Source organism: Hyperolius riggenbachi, chromosome 1, assembly GCF_040937935.1.
Source record: "Hyperolius riggenbachi isolate aHypRig1 chromosome 1, aHypRig1.pri, whole genome shotgun sequence".
In the NCBI taxonomy this organism is placed as follows: domain Eukaryota; kingdom Metazoa; phylum Chordata; class Amphibia; order Anura; family Hyperoliidae; genus Hyperolius; species Hyperolius riggenbachi.
In genome coordinates this window covers 643,853,942-643,880,101 of record NC_090646.1, presented here as the reverse complement: position 1 = coordinate 643,880,101, position 26,160 = coordinate 643,853,942, and the positions used below count along the sequence as shown (strand labels likewise).

Genomic DNA, 26,160 nt, shown 5'->3' with positions numbered 1-26,160 from the left:
CATTAAATGGGCATTGCATCTAAAGCAAGGAGTACTAACTTACTTTTGAGCTTTTCTATTGACTTTTGTATCTTTTGTATGAAATATTGGAAACTTGGATTCATTGTTTCAAAATTCAAAAACATTTATAGAAAAATACATAGTACTGCACATGGAATAACAAATTAATCTCAAGAAGTTTTAACCACTTCACCACTGAGAGGTTTTACCCCCTGAGCACCAGAACAATTTTCACCTTTCAGCGCTCCTTCCATTCATTCGTCTATAACTTTATCATTACTTATCACAATGAAATGAACTATATCTTGTTTTTTTTGCCACCAATTAGGCTTTCTTTAGGTGGGACATTATGCCTAGAATTATTTTATTCTAAATATGTTTTAATGGGAAAATAGGAAAACTGTGGGAAAAAATTCATTATTTTTCAGTTTTCGGCCATTATAGTTTTTAAATAATGCATGCTACTGTAATTAAAACCCATGAAATGTATTTGCCCATTTGTCCCAGTTATAAAACCGTTTAAATTATGTCCCTATCACAATGTTTGGTGCCAATATTTTATTTGGAAATAAAGGTGCATTTTTTTCAGTTTTTGCATCCATCCCTAATTACAAGCCCATAGTTTATAAAGTAACAGTGTTATACCCTCCTGACATAACAATTTAAAAAGTTCAGTCCCTAAGGTAACTATTTATGTATTTTTTTTAATTGTAAATTTTTTAATTTTTTTTTAATTGCAAAAAAAAAATAAATGGGGAGTGTGGGAGGTAATGAGTTAATTTTTTGTGTATAAGTAATGATTTGTACGTGAAAAATCCTTTAGGGTGTGGTTTTACTATTTGGCCACAAGATGGCAACAGTAACTTTTTGTTTAATGCGACCTCCAAGCCTCCTTCTGGATGCTTGGAGGAAGTACTAGGCGCTGGGTACGGTTTTTTTTTTTCACAATGATCGCGCTGCTTAACGGAAAAGCAGCGGATCATTGCGGGGCTCAGATCAACGAACGGGAATGGAGTGGCGTGTTTACGAGCGGGAGTGCGCGCTAGAGCGAGCGGGAGCGCGGGCAGCGGCGGGAGCGCGGAAAGTACGGATTTCTCCGTCCCTAGGGCTGAAAGGATGGAAAAAGGGATGGAGAAATTCGTATGGGCGGGGGTAAAGTGGTTAAATTAGGATGATACCATTTATTGGCTAACTAAAAAGAATAAGAATAAGCAAGCTTTCGGCCTTGCAGCTTTCATCGGACTTATATCCTGTTAGTTTGCAAACTGGTGGTACAGACAGCTTTATACATGCAACATCAAAAGGGAAAACAGATTTTTTTTTCAAGCATATATACATGTCATTAAGATGCCTTAAGTGAAACAGAACATCTAAATGGGGTGGGAAGTTGTTAGCTGAGATAAGGATCCTTGTTTACACCATGCTCACAGACCTGGGAGTTGGACTGACACAGAGGTATCGTAAATTCTGAGTTCACAAGTTTAGCTATACAGTGTAGGCTGAGAAAGAGTTTAAATATCGTCAGCCTCATACCAATATAAAACATTTTTGTCCGTATTCAAGCCCTTGTCCACCGCTTTGAACCAATTTATAAATTTTGTTTCGGCTATTAATCGATCATTTGCCGTTTTGAAGCCACCCTTCAGGGCAGTGACATGAAGATCATACATGCTGTGTCCGTTGGACCGAAAGTGTGTAGCAACTGGGAGTCCAGATTTGGTATCGTTAATAATGAATTTTACTTTTCTTTCAAAACAATTATGGCTGGTGGAAACGAGAGGTTGATGGTTATTTCGTAGGAAGGCTTTCACTGTAACTAACAGACTCCTTGCCATCTGTTGGGTTACCCCAGCCTTTTTTTGTGTGGCTTACACATAATAGAACTTCTCTAATGGCAGTTGCTTTACCTACTTTTGAGGATTCCATGGAAACAGGGCCAGATTCACCATGAGGCACTATAGGCACGTGCCTACAGGCACTTGATGATAGAAAGGCGGCTCTCTCCCCTCCCAGAGGGCCTCCCTCTTTTCCTGTGCAGAGTCCTGAGTATAAATGAGAGGTTACTCACGCTGCTCTCGACATCCCACTGACAACATCTCCCTTCAGTCAGGGGCACCTCTAGCTACCTAATACTAAGGGACATGTCTAGCTACTTAATATTGAGGGTACTTCTGGCTATTTAATACTAAGGGGCACCTGTAGCTACCTATGATGGGAAAGGGAAGTAAGGGAGAAGTGACAGCTGGGGTAGCCAGCACACTTGAGGTGCGGTTCGGGGGGGATTTGTAGGTTCATGGAGGGCGGAGTCTAGGGTTCCAGGACATCTGTGCCTATAGGCTCCTGTGATGTAAATCCAGGCCTGCATGGAAATGTGACATTGCACAGTCTCTACACTTAGGTCAAGTACAATCCCGCAACATCAAAGCGAGAAGAACCATCGGCTCAGTTGTGATGATTTGATGGATGTCTATAGGTTCTGTGCTACTACAGCAAAGTCCCCAGTAACCGGCACCAGTGGGAATTGCCTGATGCTGGATACATGTTCTTGCTGGTTGCAACCGGCCAAAAAGCACAACCCCCCCTCCCCCATGCAGCTTAAAATACTCACAAGCCTCCAACGCCATCTTATAACCTTCTTGTGGCTCCTAGCAGTTTTCCGGCATCCCCTGTGTGTGGTTTCCCAGCATACCGCCTGACATTAGGTTCCGTGACACGCCGGAAGCCGTGCTGGAAGCTTGGTGAGTATTTATGGCCATGATACCCTCCAAAAAAAAAACCAAAAGCACAGTCCCCATTATCCCTCAGGCATGCCGGTTAGTTGAGACTTCCGGTTGCCTGACTTCTGGATAACGGGCACTTTGCTGTATATCAAGACATTGCTTGCTTGGCAAGCCAAAATTTTGTAAAAAGTTGGATAGGCCAGATTGCCTGAAATGAGTTGCTCACCGTTGTCGTTTAAAGTCCTTTGGCTATGGATCTGGCTTTGCTGAAGTGTCAGCTTTCTGTAGAGCATCAAATCTTAAAGGATACCCGAGGTGACATGTGACATGATGAGATAGACATGGGTATGTACAGTGCCTAGTACACAAATAACTAGGCTGTGTTCCTTTTTTCTCTCTCTGCCTGAAAGAGTTAAATATCAGGCATGTAAGTGGCTGACTCAGTCCTGACATAGACAGGAAGTGACTACAGCGTGACCCTCACTGATAAGAAGTTTCAACTATAAAACAATTTCCTAGCAGAAAATGGCTACAGAGAGCAGGAAAAAGATAAAAAGGGGCAATAGATCATAGATTGTAGCCCTGGCATACTTCAATGAATGTGTCATTGAGCAAAAACAATAAAACAGTTAAAACTTAAAAAGTAGATTTAAACATGAAATAAAACTGTGAAATATCTTAAAAAGTCATTTTTAGGAGAAGGAAGATAGATACAGTCGTTTATTTCATTAGTTTATTTTCGTCTCAGGTGTCCTTTAAGAGCAACTGTAGTAAAAATAACGTAATTAATAAAATAGCTTTTTTTTCGCAAATCGCAAAAGCAGATTCGCAAATGATTGCAAAAAGAATGCAATGCCATTACATGTGCGTTGTGGAAAAATCTCAAGTCAGACGGGATTTTTTTTTAACATGTGTGAACCCTTCTTTAGCGCATGAACGACACAATCTATTAATATGCTGAACTAGCTCTGGCTACGGAGGAGTTACTCTCCTTCACTTGGCAATTATCTTTTCACACATACATATCCAACATACGTGCAGAGAAGACCTTGACAGCTGAACTCTGGGAGATTTATTAGACATTTTCTATCCATACATACCGGAGTCGGCTGTAAAACGGCCCCACGGGCCCCTCCAGCGCTATGATGTAAACGCTGAACATGGAAGTGATCATGGAAGGAGAGAGATGTATGTTACCTGTTCCAATGTCGTTTTTTTTAACAGGGACTAATAAAGAATTTATTTTCTAATGATCTGCTCGTATTTCACCTCCTGCGATTTTATTTCTAGGGGGTATAACGGCGCCGGGTATAGCGATGTGGAAGACCTGTTTGTATTCTCTTCACGCGAGCGGCAGAACCAAATGCAATTCCATCTGCTAAAGTCAATTTGCGGGGGGAGTTTGCAAAAGAGCCTTTGCAAAATAGTCGGCAAACAGGGTTCCGCGTCACTGTCAGCGGGTGGCTGTGACGGCGAAGGGTGACCTTTCCCGCCATTTCGCCGGGGAGAGAATCGCCCGCCTGGCTGGAGAGATACGCTGACATGTCGTGAGTTTCAAAAACTGTAAAAAGCTGAATGTCACATGTATGATCTTAAAGGGAAGTGACATGTGACCTGAAGAGATAGACATGTGAATGTACAGTGCCTGGCACACAAATAACTAGGCCGTGTGCCTTTTTCTTCTTTCTATGCCTGAAATAGATAAGGCAGCCATACATCTAACGATGATGGCAGGGCCCAATTTACCATAAGGCACTGTAGGCGCATGCCTACAGGCGCCTGATGATGGAAAGGCGGCTCAATCCCCTCCCCTAGTGGCTCCCTTCCTCCTTCCCTATGCAGCATCCCGATCAGTGTGTAAATAAGGGGTTACTCGCCTGGCTCTCGGCATTCCACAGACAAGATCTCCCTTCAGTCTACCTACTTAATACTGAGGGTACCTCTAGTTACTTAATATTGAGGGTACTTTTGGCTATCTAATACTATGACAGGCAAGGGAAGTAAGGAAGAAGTGACAGCGGGGACAGCCAGCACACTTGCGTTTCAATTTGGGGGGTGTGTGTATGCTCATGGAGGGCGGAGTCTAGGGTGCCAGGACATCTGTGCCTATAGGCTCCTGTGAGGTAAATCCTGGCCTGGATGAGGGCTGGGCAGATTCAACAAGACGCAAATCTCTCTCCAATCGAATCTGATTAGAGAAAGATCTGTCAGCTGCCCATACACCACAGGCCAATTCACGATCAATTTCATGCTGAAATCGATCCGGAATTGACCTTGTGATGCCGTATCCACTGCCTCTCCAGCCTGACGCTGTCCCCCAATGTACAAGGCTCCCACCCCTGTGCCCAGTGCACTATGTTTACATTACCAGTGTCTTCCGCTTGCTTCGGGCGTGTCCTCAATACATACACATGCCCCCTGTGGTTGCCAGAGTAACATGGGCACACTCCCACTTCTTTGCCGGAAACCACGTGGGGCACGTGTATGGATGGAGGACAAGCCCGGAGCAAGCGGCAGACACACACAGGTAATGTATACATAGTGCATCGGGCACGGGGGGGGGGCATATTGAACATTGGGGGGACAACATCTAGCAACATGTCTAATTGACATCCTCAGCACCAAAATTGGTTGCATCGTGGATCGGGCATGCACTTGATGGCACATATTTTCATCAGATAATAATTATCGAATCGGATGGTCACTCGACCCCCAAGTCGCTAGATGAATGGGTACCTCAATATTAGGTAGATAGAGGTGCCCCTGACTGAAGGGAGATCTGGTGAGTGGAATGCTGAGAGCAGGGGCAGGAAGCTCTCATTTACACTCTCATCAGGACTTTGCATAGGGAAGGAAGGAGGGAGGCACTCAGGGAGGGAAGTGAGCTGCGTTTCCATCATCAGGCGCCTGTAGGCACGAGCCTACAGTGCCTTATAGTTACATAGTTACATAGTTATTTTGGTTGAAAAAAGACATACGTCCATCGAGTTCAACCAGTATAAAGTACAACACCATCCTGCTCCCTCACATATCCCTGTTGATCCAGAGGAAGGCGAAAAAACCCTTACAAGGCATGGTCCAATTAGCCCCTAAAGGGAAAAATTCCTTCCCGACTCCAGATGGCAATCAGATAAAATCCCTGGATCAACATCATTAGGCATTACCTAGTAATTGTAGCCATGGATGTCTTTCAACGCAAGGAAAGCATCTAAGCCCCCTTTAAATGCAGGTATAGAGTTTGCCATAACGACTTCCTGTGGCAATGCATTCCACATCTTAATCACTCTTACTGTAAAGAACCCTTTCCTAAATAAATGGCTAAAACATTTTTCCTCCATGCGCAGATCATGTCCTCTAGTCCTTTGAGAAGGCCTAGGGACAAAAAGCTCATCCGCCAAGGTATTATATTGCCCTCTGATGTATTTATACATGTTAATTAGATCCCCTCTAAGGCGTCTTTTCTCTAGACTAAATAAACCCAGTTTATCTAACCTTTCTCGATAAGTGAGACCTTCCATCCCACGCATCAATTTTGTTGCTCGTCTCTGCACCTGCTCTAAAACTGCAATATCTTTTTTGTAATGTGGTGCCCAGAACTGAATTCCATATTCCAGATGTGGCCTTACTAGAGAGTTAAACAGGGGCAATATTATGCTAGCATCTCGAGTTTTTATTTCCCTTTTAATGCATGCCAAAATTTTGTTAGCTTTAGCTGCAGCTGCTTGGCATTGAGTACGATTATTTAACTTGTTGTCAATGAGTACTCCTAAGTCCTTCTCCAAGTTTGATGTCCCCAACTGTATCCCATTTATTTTGTATGGTGCTAGACCATTAGTACGTCCAAAATGCATGACCTTACATTTGTCAACATTGAATTTCATCTGCCATGTATGTGCCCATATAGCCATCCTATCCAGATCCTGTTGCAATATGACACTATCTTCCTGAGAGTTAATGATTCTGCACAATTTTGTATCATCTGCAAAAATAGCAACATTGCTCACTACTGCATCTACTAGGTCATTAATAAATAAATTGAAGAGCACTGGACCCAGAACAGACCCCTGTGGGACCCCACTGCTAACAGTCTCCCATTTTGAGTATGATCCATTGACCACAACTCTTTGTTTTCTGTCCATTAGCCAGTTCCCTATCCATGAACACAGACTCTTCCCCAGTCCTTGCATCCTCAACTTTTGCACCAGACTTTTGTGGGGAACAGTGTCGAAGGCCTTTGCAAAGTCCAAGTATATCACATCTACAGCATTCCCAATATCCATATTAGCATTCACTACCTCATAAAAGCTGAGCATGTTAGTCAAACAGGACCTGTCTTTAGTAAACCCATGTTGATGCTGAGAAATAAGATTATTTTCTACTATGAAGTCATGTATAGTATCTCTTAGTAACCCCTCAAATAGTTTGCATACAACTGATGTTAAACTTACAGGTCTATAATTTCCTGGATCAGATTTTTTGCCCTTCTTAAATAATGGGAAAACGTGGGCTGTACGCCAATCCACTGGGACTCTGCCAGTTGCAAGAGAGTCACAAAAGATAAGATAAAGGGGTTTATCTATAACTGAACTTAATTCCCTTAGGACCCGAGGATGCATGCCATCCGGGCCAGGTGCCTTGTCTATTTTTAATTTATTTAGTCTTGCCTTCACTTCTTCCTGCGTTAAGTATTTAATATTACAGTTAGAAGATTGAGACTCTTCCGCCTCTGTAGTTTGCAACAGTGCTGTTTCTTTTGTGAAGACAGAAGCAAAGAAAGCATTTAATAACTCTGCCTTACCTTGGTCATCCACCATTGAGTTCCCATCCTCATCCTTTAGGAGTCCTATACAGTCAACCTTTCTTTTTTTAGAGTTAATGTACTTGTAAAACTTTTTTGGGTTAGATTTGATATCCTTAGCGATTTGTTTTTCAGCTTCAATCTTTGCCTGCCTAATTTCTTTTTTACAATTTTTATTGCACTCCTTATAGTTGCTTAGTGCAGCCTCGGTCCCCTCCTGTTTTAAGACCTTATAGGCATTCTTTTTCCTCTTCATTTTATCTTTAACCTTTCTATTCATCCATAGAGGCCTTTTTTTATTCCTAGACATTTTGTTTCCATATGGGATATACATACTCCAGTATTGATTGAGTATAAGTTTAAAAGCTTGCCATTTCCCTTCAGTGTCTTCCCCTTGTAGTACATTATCCCAGTTCACCAAACTTAGTGCCTGCCTAATTTGAGTGAACTTTGCTTTTCTAAAGTTCATAGTTTTAGTGGTCCCGCTGCCCCGTGGCCTATCAGTCACCAGCTCAAACGTTATCATGTTGTGATCACTATTTCCCAAATGTTCTTGAACCTGCACATTTGATACATTATCTGGTCTATTAGAAATGATCAGATCCAGTAACGCATTCCCCCTAGTTGGTTCAGTTACCATTTGAGTCAAGTAATTGTCCTGTAGTGCTGCCAGAAATCTGCTGCTTTTACCAGAATGGGTAGCCTCAATACTCCAGTCAATGTCTGGAAAGTTGAAGTCGCCCATAATTATGACCTCATTTTTACCTGCAGCTTTTTCAATCTGCTGTAGTAATCGTAGTTCTGCAGCTTCATTAATAAGAGGTGGCCTGTAGCATACCCCAATAAGCAATTGGCAACTTTTATTTCCACCATGAATATTTACCCAAACGGACTCCACATCTTCGCAATCTTCCTCCATCTCATCGTTGAGGACAGCTGTAAGAGAATTCTTAAAGAGACTCTGTAACAAAAATTGCATCCTGTTTTTTATCATCCTACAAGTTCCAAAAGCTATTCTAATGTGTTCTGGCTTACTGCAGCACGTTCTACTATCACCATCTCTGTAATAAATCAACTTATCTCTCTCTTGTCAGACTTGTCAGCCTGTGTCTGGAAGGCTGCCAAGTTCTTCAGTGTTGTGGTTCTGTGATGCATCTCCCCCCTCCAGGCCCCTCTCTGCACACTGCCTGTGTATTATTTAGATTAGGGCAGCTTCTCTCTTCTCTCTTATCTTTTACAAGCTGGATAAATCCTCCTCTGAGCTGGCTGGGCTTTCACATACTGAGGAATTACATACAGGCAGAGCTGTCTGCACTCTGCAGGAAGAAACAGCCTGACACTTCAGTGGAAGATAGCTGCAGGGGGAAAGAAACACACAAATGATCTTTTGAGATTCAAAAGGAAGGGTGTATACAGCCTGCTTGTGTATGAATGTATTTTCTATGTGTGGACAAACTGTACATCAACCTACTTCCTGTTTTGGTGGCCATTTTGTTTGTTTATAAACAAACTTTTTAAAACTGTTTTTAACCACTTTTAATGCGGCGAGGAGCGGCAAAATTGTGACAGAGGGTAATAGGAGATGTCCTCTAACGCACTGGTATGTTTACTTTTGTGCGATTTTAACAATACAGATTCTCTTTAACAAAGAGACAAACCCCTCCACCTTTTTCCCCTGTTCTATCCCTCCTAATCACATTGTATCCTTTTAAATTAGCTATCCAGTCATGGCTTTCATCCATCCATGTCTCGGTTATTCCCACAATGTCATAGCCTTTGTCATTCAGAATGAACTCTAGTTCGTCTATTTTATTTGCAAGGCTCCGAGCATTGGTTACCATGCACTTTATATTTTTGCCACCACATTTACCAATTTTGTTTACATGAAATTGGCTACTTGAATTTTTACCAACCTCCTTAATCTTTACACTGTCCCCACCCCCCTCTCCACCCTCCATAATGATAGGCTCCCACTGTCTTTTTACCTCATCTTGTCTATGGTAAATTCAATCCTGGCAGGCGCAGTACAGCCATACTCATGCCTGAAGAGGAGTGCAGCCCAGATCTTCACTCTGACAAGCCCTTGTTGTGTCTCTTTGGGGGTTTGCATTCAGCAACAGGTTACCGGAGGATAACATAGGGAAGAACTCTACAGGCTCCAGAAGCTTCTCCCTATTTAGGTAAGTTTGTTTTTTTTGCCTCTGGTACACTTCAATAGAGGAAAAATAACTTTATCACAGAAGCAAAGTGTGAGCATGTGATAACACTATCATTAAATGCAGATCTATGCTGGCATTCCCCGTGACGACCAATATTATATCTTAATTAGCGAGTCTTAGAATTATTGATTTAATAAAACAATCAGTTCCAGTTGTAGGCTTTCATTATACATGCAATTATTCCCAGTCTCTATGTGCTCATCTATAAGATCCGCGCCTTGAGAAAAATGCAGCAATCATAGTGTTCCTGGTGTGTACTATTGACTGAAAGCTCATCTTCCGAATCAGATCTAATAATACCGGATAATCATTTAGTAACCAGAGTGCTCAGAGCCCAACTTCTACAGCTGAAAAGCTGGTCTTGAAATTGTGGTCATGTGATCAGAAGCAGCTAAGTGTTTTGGGCTCTGCTGGTAGGGCTGCTGTTGCTGCCTGAATTGCATCATCCTGCTGCTGAAAGTGAAAGGGGAAAGGCAGGGACTGAATCTCTCTGTGAAGATTGGAGTGAAATCCATTTTATTTTTTTTTGCTTGATCAAAATATTTTAAGTCTCAAACCAATATACCATCCACTTATGATCAGTTTTTTCATTTTTTTTTTTTAAAAGGGCAGTGAGTGGACATTAGAATTATTCTGCAACGCAACTGAGCGCTGCGAACTAATCCTCAGTTTTCAACACATACAATCAGAAATTTATCGAGATTCATGGAAAGATTTGATCATTTTTTTATTGAACTGGAAAATAAATCCATTTGATTGAATGATGTATAGCCACTTTTAGGTATATTATACGTCATATGGAGATGTAAATTCTTCCATGTTCTCTTTAAAGGACACCATAAAGTGAACCAGAGACAAGCACCCTCATGTATTTTACCATATATATCAGTGGGAACATTGGAGAAAACACCTACCTTGCTCTCTGTTTCATTCTTCACTGCTCATCCTGCTTGTTATCAGCCCTGATAAAATCCCTGACTGAGCATTCATTATAGCAGAGCCACAAGGGGGCAGGCTTAGGCTTGAAAAGACATCAGAGAAGGCAGACTCCGCTATAATGATTCCTGAGCAAAGCCAGTCTGAATGCTCAGTCGGGGATTTTATCAGGGCTTATAACAAGCAGGCTGAGCAGTGAAGGATGAAACAGAGAGCAGGGTAGGTGTTTTCTCTAATGTTCCCACTGATATATATGGTAAAATACATGAGGGTGCTTCGTCTCTGGTTCACTTTAAGTAAGAAGGATAAGGAGGCTGCCATATTTATTTTCTTTTAAACAATACCAGTTGCCTTGCAGCCCTGCTAGTCTATTTGTCTGCAGTAGTGTCTGAATCACACCAGAAACAAACATGCAGCTAATCTTGTCAGATCTGACAATAATGTCAGAAACACCAGATCTGCTGCATGCTTGTTCAGGGGCTATGGCTAAAAGTATTAGAGGCAGAGGATCAGCAGGATAGCAAGGCAGCTGGTATTGCATATAAGGAAACAAATATGGCAGCCTCCATATACCTCTCACTTCAGTTGCCTTTTAACATGCTGCCTACTTTATAGGTACTATATGAATTAAGAAATAAATATCTCCTATTGATATGATATTCGCAGTCAACAGGACTATATTAGATATTAATGCGCAGGGATTAGCGTTTCTTGTAGAGTCTTTTTCACTACGATTTTTCATGTTTATTTACTTCACCTACATACACACTGCAGCTGTTTCTGCTTTGTTGGCTGTTTCTCGTTTTTTTGTTTTTTTTCTAATGGAAAATGTAAATGTACGCGACGCTGCATTTTAATTCAGCCGTTCATCTAGTGCTAATATCCTTCCTTGGCATAATCAATACACTTACACAGGACATTACTATGGTAATAGCCTGCAGCTTGCAGTGTGGGGGGAGAGAGTTTGGACTTCTCTCTAATACAGAAACTGGCATGCCTGGATCTTTTACTATACATGGCCCAAACTCAGTACTGATACATTATTCAACATTCAGCATTTACCCCTGGATAGCAAAAAAGTGTTAAATGGGTAAGCGGGTCTTGGTACTCCTGCACTATTTGGCTGCCAGTACATGGGCATTTGGTACATACATGCTTGCACTATTTGTATGTGAGATCTCTACTATTTAATAGGGATGCTCATTTGGATTCCGCGGAAATGCAATTTCCAAAATTCCGATCGGAAATTGCATTTCCGCATCGGAATGCGGAAATCGCTGAAATTTCCACCGGAAATCGCTGAAATTCCGCCCGAATTTAACATTGATTTTCTCAAAAACTATAAGGTCTTTTTTAAAACTGGTTTTTGCATCTTGTTCACAAGATTCAGTTTAATAAACCCTGAAAATGTGGTGTTTCTAGGACTTACGGGGGCTTTGCTATTAACCGCTAAAGTCGGCGGATGTTTACTGTAATGTAAAATGCAGACAATCTGCATCTGCCTATTTTCTGCATTTTACAGTACAGTAAAAACCACCAACTTTAGTGGTTAATAGCAAAGCCCCCGTACGTCCTAGAAACACCAAATTTTCAAGGTTTATTAAACAGAATCTTTTGAACAAGATGCAAAAAAAGTTTTCAAAAAGACCTTAGAATTTTTGAGAAAATCAATGTTAAAGTCGGGCGGAATTTCCGCGATTTCTGGCGGAAATTCTGCATGGAATGCGGAAATTGGTAGCGGAAAGTGGAATCGGTAATTGGCAATGGCGGAATGCGGATTTACCGCGGAATCGGAAATTGGCATTTCTGACCATCCCTACTATCTAAGTGAATCTGAAATGAAAATAAACTTATGAGATAATTGCCCATATGCAATTCACTATTTCTCCTGAGATAATGTTTTATCTTCTATTTAAAGGACACCTTAAGTGACATGTGTGACATGATGAGATAGACATGTACATGTACAGTGCATAGTACACAAATAAATATGCTGTGATGCTTTTCGTCTTTCTCTGCCTGTAAAAGTTAATATTCAGCTATGCAACTGACTGTTTTTTTCCAGTCGGGACCCAGTCGGCCCACTGATAAGGAATTACAGCCATAAAATACTTTGCTCCAGTTCTCTGCCAGGAGAGGATAGATAAAAAAAGGTCAATAGTTCACATTTTTAGCGCTCTGAGACACGGAACAGACTGTTAAATTCAACTGAGAAAAAACAAAAAATCTGTTTTTTTTTTGTTTTGTTTTTTAAGTTTTTAAACATAACATGAAACTGTGTGATAGGAAGGAGGATAGATATAATTGTTTATCTCTTCAGTTTGTTTTCACTTAAAGTGTACCAGAGACCTCATTAAGTAAAGATTTGATACTTACCCGGGGCTTCCTCCCGCCCCATAAACTCATTTGAGCCCCTCAACGTTCTCCTGCGGTCTGCCGTTCAGCCGCGATCAGCACCGGTAACTGGCTCAGTCACGTTAGTCGGGGCTTTCTGTGCATGTGCTGACCTTCCGCGCATGCGCAGTATCCCCGGACTGCCCACTGGAGCAGCTGCTCATGTGGAACGGGTGTTCGGCTGCTTCGATGCAAGGGTTAGAGGCCCACCTTAGACCACAAAAAGACTCGTACAGCTGCGACATATGTTCATGGCAATTGTATTACGAAAATGGAATTTCCCAATTCCCATTAGGAACTCCGCACTCATAGAGCCGCTCACTTGATAACATTAACCTCTGTACAGTCATTTAACCGAAGCTTCATTACCTTCATCATTTTCAATCTGCCTGTCCTAGCGGGGGTCACCGGGGGCAGCGGGCTGCAGAGAGAAGCCGGGCCTCTCAATGACATCTGCACAACTAGAAGAGATCTTTAAATGGAAGTGAAAGGAAGGAGATTTCCAATCCGCTCCATCATCATAAATGACTTTCGTGTCCCGAGTCTGTCAGCTGCAAGAAAAGGGATCACAATAATTTATAGCAGACTACGGCATTGATTTACTAAAGGCCGGAGAAGTGACACAAATAGTAAATGTTTATTTTTTGCTTTGAAGTGGTGAAACTTTTGGTTCTCTTCTGGGTCATAGCAAACCATAGTGAGAATTGTTATTGCCTCCTCCTCCCCCATGCCATGGCCATAACTACAGATCTTAAAGGACAACTGAGGTGACATGATGATATAGGCATGTGTATGTACAGTGCTAAGCACACAAATAACTAGGCTGTGTTCCTTTTTTTCTTTCTCTGCCTGAAAGAGTTAAAAATCAGCTATGCAAGTGACAGTTTCTGTCCGGGTGGAGACTTGGTTGGCCTATTGCGTAACCCTCACTGATGAGGAATTGCAGCCATAAAACTATTTCCTGGCAGTCAATAGCTTCTGAGAGCAGGAGCGAGATAAAAAAGATGAATAGTTCATAGATTTTAGCTCTGGCATACTTCAATGAATGTGTCATTGAGAAGAGGTCATGAAACAGTAAAAACTTAAAAATTAGATTTAAGTATAAAATAAAACCCGCCCACTGTTGTTACCACTAAAGGCTGGGAATCCAACTCCCGGGGGTCATATAAGAAGTGTGGCCACCACAATCCCCCCCTTCCCCTTCCATAACAGTGTGGCCAGCATAACTTTCACCAGCCATAATAGGTGGGGCCACAAGATGGGCAGAAAGGGGGAAGAGTTGTATAAAACGGAGGTAAGGCTAGTAGTGGGGGCTCCCCACAAGCCTGACATATGCAGAAGCTGCAGCCCGGTATTGAAGACTTATTGGTGAGATGTTGTGCTGACCTATTGGGTTTGAAGTAGTGTTTGTCATGTGACCCTTTCTCCCATTGCGGCTCTGGCCCTTCCGAGTCGGCAGTGGGCGACGTATTCAATTCAAGGGAACTTCAGCATCCTTTGGGCACTCACCATAGCCAAGGGTACATTCAGCACCATTTCAGCACCGGACAGCAGGACTGGGTGCTTCCATTTAGCTCTGACACTTCCTCTTTCCAGCTTTAAATCAGAAAGTATGATAGCAAAAAAAATTGCACTCCATCCTGCTGTCCAGTGCTTAAAGAGACTCCGTAACAAAAATTTTAGCAGTATTTCTCATATTCTACAAGTTCCTAAGACTGTTCCATTGTGCTCTGGCTTACTGCAGCACTTTCTACTTGCATGGTCTTTGTAATAAATCAACTTATCTTTCCCCTGTCGGACTTGTCGGCTGTGTCTGGAAGGCTGCCAACTCTTCAGTAATGTGAACAAGTTAACTCCTTCCAAGCCCCTCCAGTGCTCCTGTGATTATTCCCCACAGACAATGTCCTTGCTCTCACTGTCAGCTTGTCTGCTATCTGTGAGGCTGATAAACACAGACTGATAAACTGAACAAAGAATAGCTGGCTGATGAGGAAGCTGCCTGTCAGGCTGACACCAGTGCAGACCCCAGACTACAGGCTCTAAAGATTCAGCTTGTAATGCTTCATTGACACAGAGCTCTTTCACAACTTGCACATAACCTCTGGAGACTGAATTCAATGTGTAACTCACTGAACTCTCTGTGTACTTACTGTGTATTAACTGAGTTCACTACTCTGCTGATGTACTTCCTGTTTTGGTGGCCATCTTTTCTGTTTACAAAACAGTTTATTAAACAGTTTTTTTACCCTTCTTATTGCAGCGGAGAGCAGCAAAAATAATACAGAGGGGGCTATGAGATGACCCCAAACAGGCAGGGATGTTTGTTTATACTTCATTTTGTGAATACAGATTCTCTTTAAAGGGAATCTGAAGTAAAAATAAACCTGTGAGATAATGATTTGTATGAGTAGTACAGCTAAGAAATAGTACATTAGTCACATAGATTTGAGTCTCATATTGTTTCCAGTACAGGAAGAGTTAAGAAACTTCAGTTGTTATCTACGCAAAAGAGCTTCTCTGAGCTCTCCGACTAAGCTTGGTTGGCTACAGTGCTGTTTTCTGAAGCACTTATCTCAACCTGTCTCTCACTTTTTCTTGTTTCTTTAAAGTTTTACTGCAGAGTAGTTCAAAGGGTCATTAGCTCTGCTCTGTTTCATAGTTTTAAAGAGAATCTGTATTGTTAAAATCGCACAAAAGTAAACATACCAGTGCATTAGGGGACATCTCCTATTCCCCTCTGTCACAATTTCGCCGCTCCCCGCCGCATTAAAAGTGGTTAAAAACAGCTTTAAAAAGTTTGTTTATAAACAAACAAAATGGCCACCAAAACAGGAAGTAGGCTGATGTACAGTATGTCCACACATAGAAAATACATCCATACACAAGCAGGCTGTATACAGCCTTCCTTTTGAATCTCAAGAGATCATTTGTGTGTTTCTTTCCCCCCCTGAGGGGGGAGTGCATAGCAGAACCACAACACTGAAGAACTTGGCAGCCTTCCAGACACAGGCTGACAAGTCTGACAAGGGAAAGATACATTGATTTATTACAGAGACTGTGATAGTACAAAGTGCTGCAGTAAGCCAGAACACATTAGAATAGCTTTTGGAACTTGTAGGATGATAAAAAACAGGATGCCATTTTTGTTACGGAGTCTCTTTAAATACAGAGAGTAGTTTGGAAACTGCAAATCTTAGAGAATGACGCAATGTTATAAAAAAAAAAAGCTATATAACTGAAAATAAAAATATATGACTCTTCTTTGCTTTTAATGTTCTATTCATTATCTCTACATATACAATTTGTGATATCATACGTTTTTATTTTTTTCGCTTCAGTGTCATTTTAAGTGTAAATCCAGCCTGAAACCTACTTTCTGTTTCCAACTTCAGCGCAAGAGTGTCAATCAATCAACTCTTGCAACAGGATACCCTCTGACGCACGCTCTAGCCAAGGACCATATCAGGAACACCGTCTGGCGAAACCACTCATGTAACACTGTCTGGCGAAACCACTCGTGTAATCAGGAGATATTGGATGTAATTAGCGTAGAGGGTTGGTACAGGCTCAACTTCATTGAATGTTTAATGGAAGCGATGTAAAGGCAGCGTGCACATTGTAGTATAAATAATGTACGCACTGGGATGTAAACAAGGCCTACAGTGAGCCCTGATAGCATCAGGGGTTTCCACTACATTCATTAATGCCGCGTAAAGAGCTCCAGTGCATTGACACCTCCACTCAGTCATTAAACGACATTGTGTAGATGCACAGCATTAATAGGCTCATTAAAAGAAAACGGCGTTCTGTTCAAAGGGAATGGTGCGAGCCTCAGAGTCAGAACGCAACGTGGGTTACGCCAATGGCTAATTAATTCCCTAGGAGCGGTTAGCAATATTTGTATCTTAACTAACTCAAGTGAAGTGCCTAACCCGTACATCTGCTAATGGATGGCTCGGTCTTCTCCGCAGCTCTTTCGGAGAGCGCGTTTTACGATCCGCGCGGGTCTCCCAGTAACTGGGTTGGAGAAGAGGAATTTGCATAAACAACAGGTGTCAGCAAGAATAATATTTCCGGCGCTTATTGGTGGGAATTGCCGCTCTGAGACGCAGTGTTACTTCAAGAAGGTCCACCAGAATCCAAAACGGCAAATTCTAAAAGCAATTATGTTGATTAAAGTAAATTGTATATATATTACCTTTGGCACCAAACTTATCAAAAGAATCCTCTGTGTTCCTATGCTTGCTGTGGCTGTGCACCTATCCATACAGGCTTCAGACCTCTTCTGTCTGATATTTGCTCCTTATCATTGTCTAACCATAACCCTCTCTATCTTTTCCTAACTTTACCCCTGTCTGTTATTGTCTAACCTTATTCCTACTTATTGTCACCTACGTAACCTAAACCCTTCTTCTCACCCCACTGTAACCCTCCATACCATTATCTATCCTGAACCTTCTTTATCGTCACCTAATCTGACCACTCCTCATAATCACTTAACCTTCCTTATCACCTCCTAGCCTTAACCCTCCTTGTCATTGCCTAATTCCACCCCTCCTTGTTATTGCCTAATTTCAACCCTTGTTATCATCACCTAACTTTAACCCTCCTTGTCATTGCCCTACTTTAACCATCCTGATCATCAGCTAACCTCAACCCTCCATATTGTCACCCAACCTTAATCGCTCTTGTTATTGCTTAACCTCCTTATTGTCAACTACCCCTAACCCTTATTATGATCACATAACCTTAACCTTTGTTTTTGTCACCTAACCTTAACCCTGATCATTTCCTAACCTTAACCCTCCTTATCATTTCTTAACCTTGAAGGGATCCAAGCAGCTCTCTTTTTTCTGCAGTTTGCCCGCGTTTCTAATAGCAGTAGGAGCTGCCATCCACCCCCCTCCCTTTCCCTCTGCCCTTATTTATGAAAATATGTGAATGTAATCAAGTGTGACTTCTATAAACTGAAGTGCAGTGTCCCATCTCCCCAACCCTCTGCTGATAAAAGTTTTGTTTGCGCATTGCTAATGCTAATTACAGCAGTCCTCATCTGCCTGCTCTTTCTGCTGACAGCAGTCCACGGAAGTAAAGCAATAAAAGCCTCTAACAAAAATTTAAATGTAAAAAGAAGAGGTAGAATGGAATTTTCTTTAGAAATAAGCCACATTGTTGGCATGCATTATGAATGTGCTATCAAGATGTCCTGGGGCTAAAAATGCTGCTCACTTTAATCCTCCTCCTCATGGCCTAACCTTCCTTCTCATTGTCACCTTACCTTAACCCTCTATATGGCCACCTAATCTTAACCTTTCCTATCGACATCTAACCTCATGTGACTGTAACCCTCATTATCTATGCCTAACCTTAACCTACCTATCCTCACCTAAAGGGAACCTCAACTGTGGCATAGAAAAAGAGTTTCTCTTACCTGGGGCTTCTACCAGCCCCCTGCAGCCATCCTGCGCCCGTGCCGGTCCTCAACAATCATCCATTCCCCCGCCGAGGCTTAGTTTCGGTTCTGCCATGTGCATCCTCGTACACGTTCATGGCGTCCAGCGCGTCCTGTAAGAACCTCTTACTGTGCAGTGGACAGCCGAATGATCATTCGGCAGAACCGAAACTAAGCTGTGGCTGTGGGATGGAGGATCGTTGAGGACCGGTGCAGGACAGAACAGCAGCAGGGCGCTGGTTGAAGCCCCTGGTAAGTTAAACTCTTTTTCTATGGCACAGTTAAGGTTCCCTTTAACCTTAAAGAGAAGCCGTGACCAAGAATTGAACTTCATCCCAATCAGTAGCTGATACCCCCTTTGCCATGAGAAATCTTTTCCTTTTCACAAATGGATCATCAGGGGGCGCTGTATGGCTGATACTGTGGTGAAACCCCTCCCACAAGAAACTCTGAGGACCATGGTCCTGGCAGTTTCCTGTCTGTGAACCTCATTGCATTATGGGAAATAACTGTTTACAGCTGTTTCCAACTGCCAAAAAAGCAAGCAGCAGCTACTTCCACTGACATCACTTGCCAGCAGTAAAAATGTCACCATGTGATAAATGTCAGAATGTAAATCAGGGAGAGGAAAGATTTTACAATGGGCAAACACTGACTAAATCATTTATACATCATTATTGTAAAAATGAAGCACTTTTTTTTATTACATTAGTTTCACTGGAGTTCCTCTTTAACGCTTCATTTCAACCCCTCACCCTAACTTTTGAATTCTTATTGACAATTCTAACCTGCTTTTTACCCTACTTCTTTTCTTTCCCCAACCCTAACCCTTCAGTAATAGGTTCTACCATCCTCCATGTATGGTAACTTATCCCTTACAAGAGATTGACCCTCTAACCTCTCAGCATCATGATGAGTGAACATCCATATGTCACATGCATCTGCTTCATAACAAAAGGATGAGAATTTGGATGCCTTGAGCTATTTTCAAAAAATGTTTTATACTATGCTGGAATTCAGAGACTTGAAGCGTAAGCTGATCATCCCTCGGAGATTCGGTATATGCAGCCCGACTGTCCTTGAAGAATGCAGAATTGTGTCTTTTTTCCAGTTTTTGCGTGGAGCTTCTTCGCTCGTTTCCTAAGAAATGTCACCTGAATGTCAGGAATATCGCCTTTTTTTCTCTGTCGCCGCGGTGCTGAAATACATCTCAGACTCCCAACTTGGATCAGTGGTGTAGCTTTATTTTGACATCCAGGGCTGTTTATGAAAGTAATCTTGGAAGATCTCATCTCTGTGTGATAACGCCGGGCTGTGAGGACGGGGCCAAAGCAGAGAGGCAGCCGTGTCAGCTCCAAAGGAAACCATTCTCTTCAAAGGCTCTGAATCTATTGAGATCGCTTTCAATGGCGCGGAGCTTACAGCCGAGATACCATTGTGCGCCGCGCAGGAACATCTCTCTCTGCCGCATTGTTCGCTGGCACTTAAGGCAGCACGGCTACGTCTGTAATATATAACACAGAGCCGATCTTATACTGTGGTGCAGACATGAATCAGCAATCTGCGTGACATGGTTATTTAGCTATGACACCAGACGCCCTTCCCCCATTCTTAACAGCCACCGATAATAACAGAAAAAAAAAACATATTCATATTTAACTTTTTAGCATCCAATTTGTTTACAGGCTTGCAAGTGCTCCAGGCCAATTTATTTCAGCACATTGTTTTTAATTTCTTATTTGTTACATTTCCTTGCTACTAATTAGCACTGCTGTATTGTGTATTTATGTCCACTTGTCACTAGGGGCAGCGTGAGACAATAACAAAGGACTTCTGCTTTCAGTTTCTATATCCTCTGCTAGCAGAGAGACATCAAAGCATTCCAAGAATTTACAGCACAACGAATTCAGCAGTACTCTATCTCAAAACAAGATAATTCCTTTGAAGCTGCTAATGAGTTAAAGAGAAACTGTAGTAACATATTGTAGAATGCAGTAAACCAGGGACGTTTTTAGGCACGGCCGCACAGTGCCTACAACACCTGTGCCTAGGGTTCCCCCAAGGCAAAGTGTATGCTCTTGTGCCAAATGAATGCTCCTGTGTTGTGTCCCCTTTAAATGGGCACTGTAATAACATATAGTAGAATGCACTGGATTATTCATGATCCCCACTTTTATTGTAAATATTGAATAACAATTCCTATTACTATATATTGCTATATATTGGTATGTTGCCCCGCCCTCCCACTGAGCCTTAGCCTAGGCTGTTTATTATGCGGAATTCTCCCACCTACTGAATTCTGACAGACCATAGATCTTTTTCTTATGGCTATAGAACAGTAAACAAACATTTTGCAGAGATCACCTGGCAGGACTAAAGATGTTGCCGCCTTTGACACATTTCAGAACTTAAATCAGAATGTAAATCATAGAGAGAAAAGATTTTACAATGGGAAAATATTGATTAACTACTTCAGCCTTCAGTCGTTTTCACTTTATGCATCCGAGCAATGTTCACCTCCCATTCATTAGCCAATATCTTTATCTGTACTTATCACAATTAATTGATCTATATCTTGTTTTTTCCGCCACCAATTAGGCTTTCTTTGGGTGGTACATTTTGCTAAGAGCCACTTTACTGTAAATGCATTTTAACAGGAAGAATAAGAAAAAAACTGAAAAAATTCATTATTTCTCAGTTTTCAGCCATTATAGTTTTAAAATAATACATGCCTCCATAATTAAAACTCACGTATTGTATTTGCCCATCTGTCCCGGTTATTTCACCATTTAAATTATGTCCCTATCACAATGCATGGCAACAATATTTTATTTGGAAATAAAGGTGAATTTTTTTCCGTTTTGCATCCATCACTATTTACAAGTTTAAAATTAAAAAAAAAATATAGAAATATTTCATCTTTACAATGATATTTAAAAAGTTTAGACCCTTAGGTAAATATTTACATGTTTTTTTTTTATTATTGTAATGTTTTTTTTATATTAAACATTTTATTTGGGTATTTTTGGGAGGGTGGGATGCAAACAGTAATTTTTCTCTTTATATATGTGTTGATTTTTTTTTTTTTTTTACATTTACTTGTAGTTTTACTTTTTGGCCACAAGATGGCAGCCATGAGTTTGTTTACATGACGTCACTCTAAGCATAACACGTACGCTTAGAGGGACGCATGGGGACGCTAGAGCCAGGAAGCTTCCGAGAGAAGCTGTCACTTTTTCTGCGGGGGAGAGGAATCAGTGATCGGGCACCATAGCCCGATTCACTGATTGCTTGGCTAACGAACCGCGGGCCGGGAGCGCGCATGCAAGCGCGAAATCGGCCACGGAAGCTCGCACATGGCCTCCTGGACGTAGCTAGTATGTCCAGGAGGCAAAAGTAGTTAAATAATTTATAAGTGAATATTGTAAAAAACAAGCAATTTTTTTCATGATGTTATTTTCACTACAGTTCCTCCAGAAAGAAACAAAAATATATTTTCTCCTCTGCCAGGGCTGGATTTACCATAATGCATTGTAGGCACTTGCCTACAGGCGCCTGATGATGGAAAGGCGGCTCACTCCCCTCCCTTAGTGCCTCCCTCCTGCCTTACCTATGCAGAGTCCTGAGCGAAGTGTAAATGAGAGGTTACTCCAGGCCCGGCCCGCTCATGAGGCGGAGTGAAACATTTGCCTCAGGCGGCAGATCTGGGGGGGGCGGCACCCGCCTGTCTGTGGATGCTGGGTGCCGCCCGCCGAGCTGGAGGGGTAGCTGGCAGAAAGGGGGTATATTGGGCCTAGCGGTGGGGAGGGGGGTCGGACCCCCCCTCCCTCGCCTGGGTCCCCCGATCTGCGCTCCTCCTCCAGCGTTAAGTAACCAGATGCATGCATAAAGATGAAGAGGCAACGGGCGGGGGAATCACTCACCTCTTCTGCGTTCCATCGTGCGCTCCACCGACGTCACTTCCGGCAACGCCGCCCACTGTATTGTAAGTGGACGGCCTTGCAGGAAGTGACGTCGGTGGAGCGCACGATGGAAAGCGGAAGAGGTGAGTGATTCCCCTGCCCGTTGCCTCTTCATCTTTATGCACGCAGCTGGTTACTTAACGCTGGAGGAGGAGCGCAGATCGGGGGACCCAGGTGAGGGAGGGGTGGGTCCGACCCCCCTCCCCACCGCTAGGCCCAATACCCCCTTTCTGTCAGCTACCCCTCCAGCTCGGCGCCCCCCCCCCCCCCCCCCACGGCTGGGGGGGGGGCGATTTTTTTTTCTTATTATGCCTCAGGCGGCACAAAGTCTAGGGCCGGCCCTGGGTTACTCACCCATGTCTCAGCATTCCACTGACCAGATCTCCTTCAGTCAGGGGCACCTCTGGCTATCTAATACTTGGGAGCACCTCTAGCTACTTAATATTGATAGTACTTCAAGATACCTGATACTGAGGGTCATCTGTAGCTACCTATGATGACGGGCAAGGGAAGTAAGGGAGAAGTGACAGCTGGGACAGCCAGCACACTTGCGGTGCGGTTCTGCAGGGGTTTGTAGGTTAATGGAGGATGAAGTCTAGGGTGCCAGGACATATGTGCCTATAGGCTCCTGTAAGGTAAATCCGGGCCTGTTTTCTGCATAAAGAAACAAACACAGCTACTCCAAAGTGATCTGCTAGATGGGAAGATGCTAGATCCCCTCTCAGGCCCGGATCTACATCACAGGAGCCTATAGGCACATATGTCCTGGCACACTAGACTCCGCCCTCCATGAACCTACAAACACCCGCCGAACTGCACCACAAGTGTGCTGGCTGTCCCAGCTGTCACTTCTCTATAAGTTCTTTTGCTTGTCATAGATAGCTACATGTGCCCCTTAGTATTAGGTAGCCAGAGCTATCCTCGGTATTAAGTAGCTGGACATCTGGTCAGGGGAATGCAGAGACCTGGGTGAGTAACCTCTCATTTACACTCCTCTTGGGAAGGAGGGAGGCACTAGGCGAGGCACCTTTCCATCAGCAGACGCCGGTAGGCACGCGCCTACAGTGCCTTATGGTAAATCCGGCCCTGTCCCCTCTAATTTCCTCTCCCAAACCCTGATCTAACTTTGTCTCATCCTTCTGCTGTCCTCTTTTTTTCTTCTCTCTCTCTCTCTCTCTCTCTCTATGGACTCAATTTACTAAAAGGCATATATTCGGTATTTTACAATTTTTTCCCAAATTCACTAAGAGATTTCCTGCATGTGGTAGAAATTCTGTAATAAACCAAAGAAACATGCTTCAATTCACTAAACTCTGCTCGGTTAGTCTCGCCAGCTGTGGAGCAGGTCAGGCTGTGAGTCTTCCCACAAGTGGTTACATGAGTCGGTTATCCCTGGCATCCCTTTAGATACAGAAAAGCCTTTTTATATGTCTCCTTCACCTGCTCTGCTATTCTGAAGTCCCACCCTCCAGAGTATTGGATCAAATGGGGTGAGAAGCAGGGCTGTGTGGCTCTCCCTGTTGGCTGCCTGGCCTGCTACATCTGTCAGTGTTGCCGTATGGAGATTGGCCTCAATTCACTAAGATCATGCTGGAGATAATAAGGCAAGAGAAAACTTACCTCCACACAGTGAGTGAGTTACCTTATCTCTCCATTCCTTAAGTTACCTGTAGTTAATTTACCTCCTCTGTAGTTAATTTACCCAGGGCCGGATTTGTACTTTCCAGCGCCCTAGGCCGGCTGTCACAAACCGCCCCCCCCCCCCCCCCATTCTGTCCAACTCTGACTAGTGATCACTGGGTTACATGGGCTGTTGGAAATAGTCGATCTGACAGTAAATCTGTCAGAAAATTGCATCATGTGTATCTAGCATAAGCTCTGGTGTACTTTACACAGTGACAATTTAGCACTTGGGGCAAGTTAAGACAGATCTTAATCAGTCAGCAGGAAGTTTTTAAGTTTTGTAATAGAATGATAATATGTATTGGCGAACCAAAAGAAAATAGTGAGCCTTTGGCTAATGAGCCATCTTCCGACTTTGTTCCTGTATACAAGATGTTAGGACACACAGCTATATATCCTTTTCGGCCTTTCTGGACGAGCTTTCTCGTCCAGAAAGGCACTGCTACTTTGCCTGCGTGGTGCGCGCGATCGGGCCGCCGCCCGCCGCTAGTCCCCCGATCAGTGAATGGGAATATAATTCCCATTCACCGATCTAACTTCCCCGCAGAAATACCGGCGCTTTCTATCCAGAGAGCGTGGTATTTCTGCCCCCCAGGAAACAACTCCCCTGCATTTAAGTTCCTGGATGCGACATCGTTCGCATCTAGGACTTTTCTCACGGTGGCCATCTTGTGGCCAAATGGTAAACTGCACCCACACACAGTTTTAAATAAAGAATTACATTATCTTACATTTCAAATTAGCAATTTCCCTCCCACACCAAAAATTACCCACATACATTTTTCATTTAAAAAAAAATAAAAAAAATACAATAAAAAAAAAACAAAAACATCATAAATAGTTACCCAAGGGTCTGAACTTTTTAAATATGCATGTCAAGAAAGTATGTTATTATATTATTTAAAATTATAAGCTTATAAATAGTGATTGACGCAAATTGAAAAAATGCACCTTTATTTCTAAATGAAATATCGGCACCATAAATTGTGATAGGGACATCGTTTAAACGGTGTAATAACCGTGACAGATGGGCAAATAAAATACATGAGTTTTAATTACGGTAGCGTTTATTAATTTCAAACTATAATGGCCAAAAACTGAGAAATAATGAATTTTTTTCATTTCTTTCTTAATCTTCCTGTTAAAATAGATTTAGAAAAAAATAATTCTTAGCAAAATGTACTACCCAAAGAAAGCCTAATTAGTGGCGGAAAAAACAAGATATAGATCAATTCATTGTGATAAGTAGCAATAAAGTTATAGGCGAATGAATGGGAGGTGAACGTTGCTCGGATGCATGAGATTTTCGGCACTGCGGCGCTGAACCGGATATACAGTCAGCAGGAGATGCATACATTGTTTTGTAAATATAAATAAATGTAATACAGTTGTCATTCTGTTTCAAAACATCCTGCTTTCACTGATGGCTAACACAGAACAATGCTTTGCTGCTTCTAAAACATGTCAGGAAAGAGTTAAAGCGGACCCAAACCAAACATTTTTTTAATTCAGAATATTTAGTTGCACCACTCTGACACATACAAAGATAAATAAACACTCCTTCAAACCTATGATCATTTCAGTGCATGCTTTTCACCCTTCTCTTTTCATAGCTAGGGTTATACTGGGGGCAGCCATTAGCAATTCTTCCATTGCAGGACACCATCTACCCCACTAGTTTGCCGGAAAAATCCCGGCAATTTGAAAGGAAGGGAGGGGTTCCTCCAATAAATGTAAAATATTTTATATTTTTCATCATGCTGCTGAAAAAAGGCTGCTATTTATTATTAGAATTTAGAAAATAGATTTTATTTCTGAAATCTTGTAGTTTTAATTTGGGTCCACTTTAAACTGTAGCACAGAGAGAATGTTGTCATTCCTTAGGAAATAAAAACAAACCATACATCTAACAGGTCTCAGGTCTTTAACAGCTCTGACCAAGTAATAAAACATCAGTCTGGGGGAGAGGAGAGCTGATAATTCATGTCCATGAATG

The 26,160-nt window shown here is 42.4% G+C and overlaps 1 protein-coding gene across 3 annotated transcripts in view; it reads left to right on the top strand.

Moving 5' to 3' along the window:
- Window positions 1-26,160, top strand: part of DCC (DCC netrin 1 receptor) — a 1,000,213-nt gene that overhangs the window by 212,023 nt on the left and 762,030 nt on the right. The window lies entirely within an intron of this gene.